Below are 13,681 nucleotides of genomic sequence, written 5' to 3' on the forward strand. Positions count from 1 at the left end.
TTTTAGCCAATTTGCTGGATCAAATGTGATCACGACTTTTTTCAAGATTAATGTTTGGAAGCATTTAATTTTATAGGTAGGTACAATTAATAGCAAGGGTCAGGAAAATGTCTTTTATAAAGCTGAATGTGCCTCCTAGCTTCAAATGGATCTGGTAAACCTTCGTTTCTATTGATTGGTGGTAGATTAAAGAATTTTTTTCCACTCTGCCTTTTTTATGTAAGAGATTGATTATACACCTATTATAAGTAATTATTCCTAGGGGACATATTAACTTTTGGTGAAATATGTTTTTTTAGCATTATATGTAAACAGCATACGCTTTAGGGAAGTCATATGTAAGTCGAACATATTATTTTATGTAACATTTTCTTTCCTGCATGTTGTTCCAGGAATGTACTCCCCGCAGTATGATACTGGAACTCTTAACCCTCTACTACTAAAGATGCAGGGTTTTCTGTTGAGTTCTTTCTAAAGACTAAAATAAAAGATACTTTTCTCACATTAATATTTCTCAGCTGCCATGAAAACAGGGATAGGAGAAGCCAAAAATAGAGGAGCCAGCTGTGGGAGGCTGATTTTTTTTTTTTTTTTCAGGACAGCTCAGAAAAGTCTTTCAAATTCGTTCCATAAAGAGCGTGTTAAAACAAATCTTGGTTCATGTGCTTGAACGCTATACTTCAGAAGCTGATAAACACGCAATTGTGACACGGTGAATGTTACCTGACTGTGGTGGGAGTAGGACTGTTAAGTTTGTCTCTCAGGTTGATCTATTTAGTATTCTTTATCTCTTCTCGTTTTGAAAAGACTCTTTACTGAAGCTAGTTAATTAAAATGAGAGTGAGGCAATTATGAAAAAAATTCTCTTCTCCCTCAAGTAGACTCAATGTGTTTTATTCTAGATGCCACACATCTTGTTGGTGTTTTGAGTTTTTTCCCTGAACATGAAAATATTAAATGTTCTCCTGGGTATGTGAAAGAAGAAGCAAGGACTCACCCGTTATTCCAGTATGCAACAGCACCATATTGAATATATTGACCTCTTTATTTTTTCTATTTTTCTTACTTAAATGAGTTAATACTATAAATACAATCTTATAATTTGATTTTTTTACTTAACATTTATCTGTGATTTTTATGTCCCTTAAGCCTTTTCTGATATTTTCATGCCCAGGTAGATCTGCCTTTCCCTTCCTTTGTGTTCCTACTGCACTGTGAAATTATATTTTAACATAGTACCATTAGTATTATGTTTGTATATTTTTATTTATCAGCTGTAAAAGCTCAGAAGGCAATAACTACATTTTATGTCTTTTGCAGTGTAAAAAATAAGAGTTTACTGATTAAAGGTTGTAGACAACAGTAGAAATTCACCTGTCATTAGAATTGCCTATGTAATGAGGATATTAAGACAGAGGATTTTTACAACAGAAATCATGTGTTTCTTATACTTAGTAAGAATTTGAATTCTATAATATAAAAGGATGTTTAAAACCTCAGGATACTAATATTCTATTTGATTGACAAATAAACTACTTAATGATTATGTATGCCTAGCCCTAAAGTATAAAGTCAATAAATTTGCATGGTTCATTCCTGGGTACAAAATAATATTAGCTTTTATAACCAACTGGCCATCATTGTTTTAAAGTAGCATCATTTATATATGTATTTATTTTTTCCAGCTTTATTGGAATATCATTGGCACATAACATGTAAGCTTAAGCTGTACAACATAATGATTTGCATACATATTACAAAATCTTTACCACAGTGAGTTTAGTTTACACATCCATGGCCTCACACAATTACCATTTTTTAACACTTATTTTTGAGAAAGAAAGAGAGAGACAGACAGATATGAGTGGGTAGAGGGGGGCAGAGGATCTAAAGTGAGCTTCGTGCTGACAGCAACGAGCCTAGTGTGGGGCTTGTACTCACGAGCCAAAGTTGGACACTCAACCAACTAAACTACCGAGGCACCCCAACATTTACCATTTTTTATATGAATGTGTGGTGTTAATTCTTAAGATGGACTCTCTTAACACCTTTCAAGTATTTAATGCAACATTGTTAATTATAGTCACCATGGTATACTCATTTTATGGTCAGAAGTATATGCCCCTTGACCCCATTTCCCCATACCTTAGACCCTGGCAACCACCATTCTACTGTGTTTCTATTGAGTTTGGCTTTGTTAGATTCCATATGAGAGAGAACATACACTATTTGTCTTTCTTTGTCTGACTTATTTTACTTAACATAATGCCCTCAAGGCCCACGAGTTTTGTTACAAAAGGCAGGATTTCCTTCTTTTCAATGAAACTGGCCATCATTTATAGAGTCATGTACATACACCAGGCCTTGGAGGTCTCTTGGTACCAAATGCCAGTAAGGTAGGCTGACAGACCAACAGGGCTGTGGGTGCTCTACTTAAACTTTTAGATAGCTTGGAAGATAACTAGATTCATTTGGGGCTTGCAAATCCCTACAGTATAGAAATGACTTTTAGGTTAATTGCCTTGGATTTTCTCAAGGTGAAAGGTGCAATAGAAATGTCAAACTGTGAGTACAGTTATTATATTTTCTGTTATCAACCAATAGCTTTACCTCTTATGACTCATTTATTCAAAAGTTGGCATAAAACTAAGGAGAATTTCTATATTCAAACTTTGAATAAAGAAAAAGTAAATTTGGGATTTATTCAGCATAAATAAACTTCATCATATATATATATATTTTTTCAAATCCATGAATTTTAACTGTACAGCTATTTTGCCTGCTGTTCTTTTTTGAAACAAAAAATATGTGGGTACATATTGTTTTAACAGACGGATGTTGGGAATATGCAAATAACTAGTAATTTTAACTATAGGAAATCTTTATTATGTCTCTACTGTGCTTGCTTGTCATTTTTTAGGATGTGATTCATTAGATTAAAAATATGGTGGTTCATCTATTTTCCATATCTTCTTTTCCTTTGGATAATAAAGGCTGACATTAAAAAAATGTGATTTCCCAAAGACATAACTTGATATCAAACATGGTAGCAAAAATATTTGCCTGAGTCACTGAAATTTAGAAATTCTCTATGACCTACAAATGTATAGTCTTACTAAAGATGCTGTTTTTTCAGAAATCATTTCCGATCTTCTTCCACTGCTCTTGATATTTAGAGTAAACTAAATATAGGAATATAATATAAGAATATTAATGAATTCATAGTTTCCCATAAGCACCAATTTCAAGAGAATGAGGGTTGATTTTTCCTCAAGATTGAATTTTATCAAAACTGACACCTGTCTCCTTAAGCCCGTCCTGAAGAAATTTATGTCTATAATATGGGTTACTACTTTGTCACATTGAGAAGCCACAAAGGTTATCAATTCCATTTTAGAACACCACTGATTTGGGTTCCTTGTACCTTATGCCTCTCTGTGAGAATATTTGGTGTAAGGTTACATTTTCTCAAGAAGTGTATATCAGAAATATAACCCTTAGTTTATTTTGTTATTAGTGGTATTATTATTGTTATTATTCTTTTGCTCCAAGGCTGAAAGTTGCACAGTTTTGTACCCTGGAGGAAAATGATTAGTCTGATTAATTTTCCTTATAGCTCTGTGCAATCTGACTCTTCAATTGGTTACTCATTACTCTGTGGTGGGAAAGAGAAAGACTACAGGCATGATTGGTTAGAATCAGAGTGGTAAATTCTATACTTGTAGTATGGACAAAGCTAAATATTAACCCAGGATTTTTATATTAAGTAAATATGCACTCTCTGACTCACCTGAAAATGGTCAGACTTGCCTAGTCTAACAACTATTAAGTCTTAATCTATTTCTTTTACTTTTTTTTAGGATTGAGTAAAGGATAGAAAACCCATTGGTGTTGAGGAATGTTTAGATACCTTAGACCTGTGAGGAAATTCTACCAAAATCAACATAACTAAGGTAAAACCTTTATTTTTAAAATATGTCTGTTTTTCAAAACCTAAAATTTGGAACATCTTTTTATTTTAATTTTTTCAAGTTTTTATTTAAGTTCCAGTTAGTTAACATAAAGTGTAACATTAATTTGACGTGTAGAATCTAGTGATTCATCACATACAACACCCATTGCTCATCACAAGTAGATTTGGCACATCCTAACTAATTACTTAATTTTTTAAAAGTATGATTTTTAAGGTAAACTATGCATAGTTTAAATATCTGAGTTACCCTTCAAGGCTCGTCTGTGCTATGGAGTAAAATTCTTGCTTTGTGGAAATGGATTATGCAAATGTGATAACCTAAACAAGGATGCACTTTTGCTCTTTGCTCTGAAACGCCATCCTTTTCCTCTTTCCCTGAGTTGCTTTGCCTTAAACAGTTAATTTCCTGTGTATTTTTAAAAGAAAATATTAAAAATCAACTGTCTCACATGCCAAAAAATGTGTGTGAATATATTATTGTATTTTCTAATAATCTAGGTAGTCAATTGAGAACCTGGTAAGTAATATAGCTTTCCTGAAAACCATTTGGCTCAACTTTTGAATGAATCTCCTAAGGGCTTTCTTAGAGAGGAAAGTAAATCTCATTTTAGGCAGAGATTGAAATGGAGGATATATCACTCTGGAAAAAAGTCCATATATATATCTCTTTTTTTTTCCTGTTGTTTGCTCAGCTAGGGTCCCACCTAATGGGCAATCGACAAAACAAGCAGAGGGAAATTCTAACAGTACAAAAGGCTTGAGTAGGAAGATGGTCAGGGAGGATCAGATAATTAACCCCAAGAAGTTGGGTTCAGTGCCTTTATTGGGGGGATTACAGAGATAAAATAAGGTCATTTCTCTTGTATAGAAGAAGATGGAGGGGTCAAGAACTTAGAAACATGGAGAGGGAAGAGAGTGAGAAAGGACATGGTGCTACTCTTCATTTTCTGCTGTGTGACAAAGGTCAAAATGATGGCACTTCTGGACTTTGAAGAGATGATCTTTCTTTATCGGGATTAAGTTCCCAAAGTCGCATTCACTGAACTTCCTAAAAGTAGCAATGGACATTTCAGAATGAACTTCTAAAGCACAAGGGTCCTTGACTCCCTGATGGAAGTTTCCCAGCTGAACTAAGCAGTAGAGAACCACTCTGGATAATTCATTTGACTGAAACTGTATTAAGCAATATGGACTATTTACAGATAACCTGTGGGGTTTTAGCCTCTCAGAATGTGAAAAGACATTCATTACACATAAAAATAACGCTTCTATATTCTCAACCAAATATACCAACAATATCTATTCAGTAATATCTATAAACCTAAATTCAGAGAATATGATAATGATTTTTTCCTTTGTATTATACCTATTTTACCTACAATGCCAAAGGAATTCTTTTTCTTTTTTGCACAAGTCTAGAGAGAGCAATCATTTTATTATAATTAATACCTTAGTTCCTCCACAATCCCATGGAGGATCCCATGCACATGGAACTTAAGTCCAACTGATATACAAAGGATGGTATTTTATTTGATTTAATGACTAATTCTCATTTTGTTTTGACCATAGTTTCAAAAAAAACCTTTATAAAAAGGTTTTTTTTTTTTAGTCCAAGTAAAATCTGTCCATTGAGAAACCTGCTAATTTTTGTTATGAGCTCTTGCAAGTTGTGTGTGTGTGTATAATACATGTATATATGCATATATAATAAATATGTAGTTTTCATTTATATATATAATCTTAATGTTTTCTACTTTATAATATTGAGGTTTGAAGTTCTAACTTGAGTTTAAATAAATCAATGAGGACTATATGAGCTGAGTGACCAATTTAAAAGTTCTTACTGTTTACAAAGACACAGATAAATTAATATATGTTAATTGCTATGTTATTTTTGGTGGGAATATGAATTTTGTAAATATTGACCCATTCTGTTTACTAGATTTTTTCTTACTTTTTCCATATGTTAGCCCTATCAAGTAAATCTTAGAAATTAGCTACTATGTTTGAAGAAAAAAAAAAAACAACTTAAGTTTGGAAGTCCACAGGATTAAAGAAAGTACTTTCTTTAATCAACTTTGAATGGAAAATAAGCTTAGGATTTTTACACATCTTTGAATTCTAGTGACATCAACAGTTACAAATCAAGTTTCTTCCCTGCCTTATTTGGGATGTATGCAAACTGAGTTAATATAGTTCGTCATTTTTCACTCAGGGAAATTTTATGACTTCACTTTTAGAAATGAACTCAAATTCAATTCTCCCTTGATTGAGTGACTAAGACAGTGACTTCACCATGGTATATTGTGGAGGGAAAAAAAATCAATGAGTCACAGAAAGTTTTGATTAAAGCACAGATTTTATTCCACTTAGTGATTCATCTGTGACTTTTCTTTCTCTTTGCTGCTTAAAGTGTTTCATTCCCCCTCACTCAAAGCCATGGAGAACAGGGACTGAAAAAATATCAATGTCTTCTCTCTTCAGTGTAGAAAAGGCAGAGAGGTAAGGATCATAGAAGACAGGTTTTCCTAAATGGGTTATATCCCAGATTTCTCAGAGTCTCCCTTCTTTAAATAATGAAGCTAAGGTAATTATCACGTCAAAGTATGATTTTTGTTTTCAAGAATGTACAAGATTGATTATGGTAAAATCAGGTACAGAATTGATGCTCTGCTTCTACTGATATTCTTGAGGTAATTACTGAGCTTGTTTCTGTGTGCAAACCAACCTTCCATCTCTCTTTGTGACTTTATGGCAGCCTCTCTGCCTCTCTGGCAACTGGTGTTGGCTGATGTTGAGGTCAAACTGTGATCTGTGGGTGCGTGTGTGGTGATGGTGGTAAACAATTCCTAAAAATTCTATTTAGATCAGTGAACAATCTCCTGCTATTTTGACCATATTTTGTAAAACATATTGTCTATCCCAAAGTCAATGGTCTAATTTATTTTTTCTAAAGGATCAGACTTATTAATAAATGATATACATAAATGTAAGGGTTTATTTATTCTGAGAAATAAGAATTTAAGTAACCAGGGTAGGCATATAATTCTTGGTTTTATATCACATGATATGATTCGATGGTGGCAATAGTGTATTTAAAAATGTCATGGAGAAATGGGCTTGGCAAGCCTCATGAGGATCTTCTGAGGATTGTGAAGCTTTCTTTTGCATTATAAATAGGAAGAAAATAAAAATGCCTCTGATTGGTCCTCAGGTTATGCTAACAGTTATAAAACAGAATGCATGAAAACTCAAAAATGTTTTCACTCATTCATGTAACAAACATACCAAATACCCTCTCTGTTTTCTGTGAATGATATATTTTTCTGGACTACTTATTAAAGCAGATAGGCAAAGTTACTGATATTCTTTGAAGTTGTGTGAGTTCTTAAGAAACACAAATACCTAAGAGAAAATGTAATTTAAGAGAATAAGCTTTATTTCTCTTTGTTATAAATAGTATTTCATAATTATAAGTATCCCTACAACTAAGAAAATCTAACCTAATAACAACATTTTGGGTGGCATAGAAAATGATGTCTAGTAATAGATACAGAAATATGTAAATCAACTAAACTCAACTGTCTGCTAATTGGCCAACGCACCTCCCATTTAACAAACAGTGAACTATACCACAAGTACCTGGAAATCAAATGTTGACTGAGTAGATGTAAATGCATTTCTAAATTAATTCTCTAATAATAGACCTTCTTTAACAAATAAAACCTTGGAAAATAAATAAGCATAATGGCAGGAAGGATATTTTATTTGTAATTTTAATAATTACAATGTTTTTCTTGTGTTTAGCTGCTGTGGAATTTCATTAACCACACAAAGCATCACAGAAGTAAATTTTGACTAAGGTTTCCTACATACACTGAGCTTTTGGTCTCACTACAAAGAAATTATTCTAAAGGCAAATATCTACTATGTCTGTTTTATTAAAAAGCAATTTTGTTTTTGCCCACATGAACTGCATTATCAGTTCAAAGTATGCCATGTCTTTATTCATATGCATTTCCCTGTTTTGTGTATATCTATATTTATATAATATATATATATATACACATGTATGTATATTAACTTTTTCTAAACCTTTATAATAATACAACATTTCTATCCAGAGTATGAAGAAATTATTGGGATATATTAAAATAAATAATGTTAAGTGAAATCATGATTCTTCCATGTAAAATCGACACCATATTCAGAGATCATAGAGCTAAAATAGTTGCTAGAGATGTTCTTAATAAAATTGCTCTAATTTGTATAAATAACTTCAATTAAACCACTGGTACACTATCAGATGATTAGCTATATCTACTTTCAAAAAGTTGTATACAGCGTTTTTAAGTTTGATGTGGCATATAAAGCACTCAAATGGAAAAAGAAGCAAATTTCTGATACTAAAATTCAGTGTTGTCCCCCAGACAAGATATTAATTACTAAAACACTGGACAACTAATGACAAATCCATAGACTGCTCCCATGTGTTCATCTCTGAGTTTTATCCTCAAGGATATCATAGATTTATAGGACTCCATGCATGTGTAAACTGTATGTTGTCATGGCTTATTTGTTATGTTAAAAATGAAATTTTACTTCAAAATAAATAATAATGTTTTCAGATATAAAGAAAACAGCAGTCACAAGTCACAGATGCAAAATGGAAATGTACTTTTTGTACTTAACTCTTCCTGTAAAATGCTTCCCCTTTTCATGTTTTAATCCACAGAACAGAATCCAGAGAAAGCATCCACATAGCACTGTCAGTGTAAATTGTTGAAGAGTCAGTGGCAAAAAAAGGAAAATCATTTTACTAGGGATAGAAATATTTAAGGATTTCATCTCCCTTGTTGCTTATTCATAATTTTGACTGCCTCTTTATGGCAAATTTTTATACTGATGAATTTAGTAATTCTAACTTCTTACACAGGCTGTCCTTTTTAGAAATGAGAAAAAGGCTGTTGCAGACATTACTAATATTCATTTCTTTCATATATATGGAGTCATATAAAAGTTCACTGAGATATCTACATTATGAATAAGCATGTTAAGAAATGTGGGCTTTGGTTAAAGATAAGGGTAAAATTCTCTTCTTGTAGGTCCATTATAGATAGATGGATCTTTGTTTAATGTACCTGGTACATTAAAAACATTTGTAGCAATAAGTAATGCCTATTGGGGCTTGAATCATACAGAAATTTGAAGGTATCATGTGGTTTTTAGATGGCACTTGAATGATGACAAGAAAACTAAAAAATGTATTTACTCTCAAATTGCTTAAGTATCAAAGGCAAACTGAATGGCAGATGTATAAGGAATGTTAATTCCAGGCCTCCCTTCTCCCTTCCAAGCCAGAATTTTCAGTGATTGCAGGTCTTAAGGGGGATGGAATCGTTCAGTCAATAGTTATACCCTATCTCTAGCAGTTAGACATGACTTATTTCATGTAATAGAAGTAACTCTTTGGACAAGGATTGTAAGAAAATGAACATTTATTCAAATAGGTATTGGGAAACAGTTTTTGTGTTGTTTGTAAGGCTCCCATAGATTTTGACACTTCATATATTGGCTTAAGTGTAAAATATTGGCACTTAAATAGTATTCTCATATTAAGTCTGAAAACATCCTCTCTTTGCTTAGACAAATATCTTTAAAAGAGGGTAATTAGTGACCAGTGGCTAAGAAGACCTCTGTGTTGAGAGGTTATGCTAAGCCTCTTGAAGATTCTCCATGTAAACAAGACAGACCACATCACTCATTATCCCTCCTTTGTTTACTTAGAAAAAGGTTCAAACTATTTAATGAGAGGATTACCCATACTTCAACTCTATTGAAGAAGATTAATTGATATTTTCCTGTTGGTGGTTTCACCACTTGCATTTGGCTTCCACTCTCCTATTGTTACTGATGCTGTGATCAACAGAGCAAAGTTGCTCAAAGGTTATCCAAATTTCACAGCTTAACATTACTCAAACTAATTATATTTTTTCCCAGTCCCTTAGACCTTGAGTTCCAAGGACTGTTACTTTATCACTCAAAGAAACTATATTTTAAATTTTACTTGTCTAAATTGAAAATTTTATGACTGAAATCTGGCTATTACTGGACTATTTTGCTGACTATGTTATAGATGAAGTAGATCACCTACTCAAAATGGTATATTAAAACATAGAGCCAAATTTCCATGTAAACCTAAACATAATGAATTTTTACACTATAATGTATATAGGCGATTTTGAGAGATAATTTCAATATGTTACCATCATCTAGGGAGCACTCTATATATTTTTTAAAACTCCCACCATTTTGAGATACAATGCTGTGGTAGAAATCTTTACAAATTTTTCCCCAAAAATGTGTGTATTATGGACATATGGCTGCATATTTGGATAACACCATTTGCATTTTTCAAACTTGCATTTTTTTTAAAGCACTAGCTTGGCTTTTGCTGTCAGAATGGCAAACTGCTAGTGTGTTCATCTAAAATTCCTAGTTTAACTCTTTGTCACTTTAGCATTTTATGTAATGCTAATATGTTCACCTTTTCTTAAAAAAGTAACCTAATATGTTGGAGGCAGTAAAATAAGAAAGACTTTTCAAACCGTAAAGTTAAATAATAGGAGGAGTCACATCATCGTGTGAAAAAAAAAAAGGATAGTGTCAAAATTTGATCTTAGAAAAAATGCTTCTGAAAATTACTAGGGGAAAAGAAAGCTTGTTAAAGTGATTTTACTTAAGATTAACTCCTTGGAAGGATTTGTAGTTTTTATGGTTTTCTAGAGTAATTTCGCAAAAGCAGTTTTAGTTCCTGAACATTTCAACACACTAGAATATAGAAGAACCCTATAAAAAATAATGTTGAGAAAACAGAGATTACAAGGACTCCAGCATTAGTAATTTATGAGATCACACTTTCGAGTTTTCATTTGCTGTAAGCTTTCAAACAAGCATCTTTAAATTTCTGTATACCATCCGTAAATTTCTTTGTGATGCAGTGTTAAAAATGAGGCGTACTGTACAAGGGGCCCGCCACAGCGTTTGAAGACGTGCTTATTACTTCGATGTTCCCCAGCCCCCAAGTTGCAATTTTATTCAAGGGAATTAGGTACCCACTTATGGCTGAAGAATATACCTGTCTTACATAACTTATACATGCCAAAAATTATGTTATCTAAAGAACATGTTTTGACTTTTAGATTAAATTTTATATAAATTATACTTTCAAATCAACATTACCAATAATCTTTTATTCTCAGATAACCACTCTAAAGGTCTATGTTACATTTTCTATATATGTTAAAATACATACTGTTTTAACATTTGCAATATTGTGCATATATTTGGACATATTGCGGACATATTTGGACATATTGCGGACATATTTGGAATATTTCAGTTTTTCTCTTAATTGACACTATATGGCTACTTATATTCCCAAACCACTTCAATCTGCTTCTTTGAAATGATGTTTTTGCAATGTGTTTATCTAATTATTACTTATTTATTAGTTTCAGCAGAAGTATTTAATTAATTAGCATCTGATGTAAAGATAAAAGTAAATAGCAGCACATAAATGATGCTACTGAAAAGGTACAAATTTTTTTGGTCTGAACACTGACAGATGTAGTTAAGCTTATCGATTTAGTCGCGTACATTAAAATACCATAATAAAAACTATTTCACCACAAGGCATTATAATCTGACCACTGTGTCTGCTATTTTGCCTTCAGAACTTAAATGCATGGCCTAACATCGAACATATTGACTCTCTTAAATCGTCATACTCTAATAAATACGACATTATCACTCCAAGTTCAGGCCGTTGTGTTAGGTGATTAGAGAGTAGGGATGTAATCAGAGGAGGTACTTTGAAAGATAATCTTTATTCTCCTCCTTTGAAACACACAGAGAGGGGACAGTGGACTAGCAGTAACTGCTGACCTGGCTGTTACATAATCCGGGCTGAGTGATGAAGTACTGATACTTAAAAAGTGATCATCTATCCCTTTAAATATCGAGGATGTCAGTACACATACATATTCAGTTGCTATTGCTGAGATGGCTCTTCAGGGTAATTTTTAAGAAACTGTTTAAAGTACATAAGAAAAATATCTTAAGAATTATTTATTAAATCGCTGAACACATACTTTCATTCTTGAATATGTGGCAGACAAAATAGCAGGAACCCGGTAAACAAAGATGAATTAGAGGTGATTCCAGCTCCCAGTCTAAAGCTAAATTACTTATTTTAAGATCATTAGCACAAATTGTTATCTATTCCAATGGAATTCAGAAAAAAAATATCAAGGTCAAAACAGACTGATAGAACTAATAATGTAAGTTTCCAGTAGTTTCACCATCCACGAGGTCTCCCCGCGAGTTTCAACATTATTGCAAAGGAATATGGAACCACAAGCCACTGTTGGAAGATGATAAAATATGATCATATTCTAATATTATATTTTAAAACAAAATGTACTTAATCCAGCTATTAAAAGGCATAACTTAAACAGAAGGAACAAGACTTAAACAAAGCAGAAGACAGCTGTCCAGAAATTATCAATTGCTAAAGCACACAGATTGTGATTAAATTTTAATGCAGCTTTTAAGCAAAGATTTTGCTTATCAGAGAGAAAGAATCCCACAGAAAATATTGTTATTGATTTCATCATTTTAGATGTAACTGATCCTTTAAGTAATTTTTATTGCTTTCAGTACTACTTTTTAAAGTGACTGCTTATCCTGAGCAAGTCATTAGATGGTATGTTCATTTAAAATTCTAGGCCCAGTGCATAAATTGTTCTCCAGTGCACTCAAAGTCACATCTGTTGAAAACAAAACACAGCATTCAACCCTTTGAATAAAAACAAAACATAACTGTAGAATAGCTAGATAGTCAAATCATGTAAATTAAATGGCATTGAAAATGATATTTTTTATTGATTTTTTTCAGGGCACTCCGACTTTGGAATTAAAATATATTGATTACCTTTTATGTAACCCGAATTAACAGTAAGACAACTGGATCTGTAGAGCATCACACTGGTTTTAGACGCAGAGAACAGGGAACAAGAACCCCTTTTCCTCTTTTTGAAAACAAATAAAATGCAGCGTTGGCTCTCTGGATGAAGTACATATATAATTTAACAATAACATTAATTATTAAAAATTAAAAATCATTATAGTCAAACTTTATATTCTAAGGAAGCATATTTAACCATGTGTGAGACTGTTAAGGTCAAAAAAGCAAGCTTCGTTAAAAATTGGTTATACATTTCAGAAATAAGTATACATTTAGTTATATAATTATATGCCTTCATTTGTTAATTCAGTAAGTATATCCTGAATGCTGGCGAAGTACTAGACACCAAGCTAGGCACCAGTGTGCATGCGTATGTATACGTGTTCTCAAAATAAATGAGCATATATGGACTTGCGTATAAGGAATAAGTATTAAGTCAGTCTTCTTCTCTAACGCATATTGTCAAGCAGTTTATTAATTAGTTAATCTGAAGATCTATATAATGCAATGTCTCCTTAAAAGACTTTAAATTTTCCTGTTTAGAAAGATGGGACATACCTTTTACACCAAATGAGTTTTAATACAGCAAAAACATATGGTCTAAGTTTTAGTAAGTATCCTGCTTTGATATTTTTTAAATTCACATTTTATTACCCTTCTTACACTTGCAGCTATTAAAT

General features: G+C 32.4%; 1 long non-coding RNA gene across 5 annotated transcripts in view; it reads left to right on the plus strand.

Moving 5' to 3' along the window:
- The window catches only part of LOC115301705, a 151,473-nt gene extending 138,359 nt beyond the window's left edge, over window positions 1-13,114 (plus strand). For 4 of the 5 annotated variants that reach the window (XR_003913250.1, XR_003913252.1, XR_003913249.1 and 1 more), the window contains 3 exons: window positions 7-76; window positions 3,861-3,953; window positions 12,933-13,114. This is a non-coding gene — a long non-coding RNA (uncharacterized LOC115301705). The remainder of the gene's footprint in view (window positions 1-6; window positions 77-3,860; window positions 3,954-12,932) is intronic. The other variant, XR_003913251.1, reaches the window with a different exon arrangement.
- Window positions 13,115-13,681: the final 567 nt, after the last annotated feature.

This window comes from Suricata suricatta, chromosome 9 (assembly GCF_006229205.1).
Source record: "Suricata suricatta isolate VVHF042 chromosome 9, meerkat_22Aug2017_6uvM2_HiC, whole genome shotgun sequence".
NCBI lineage: Eukaryota > Metazoa > Chordata > Mammalia > Carnivora > Herpestidae > Suricata > Suricata suricatta.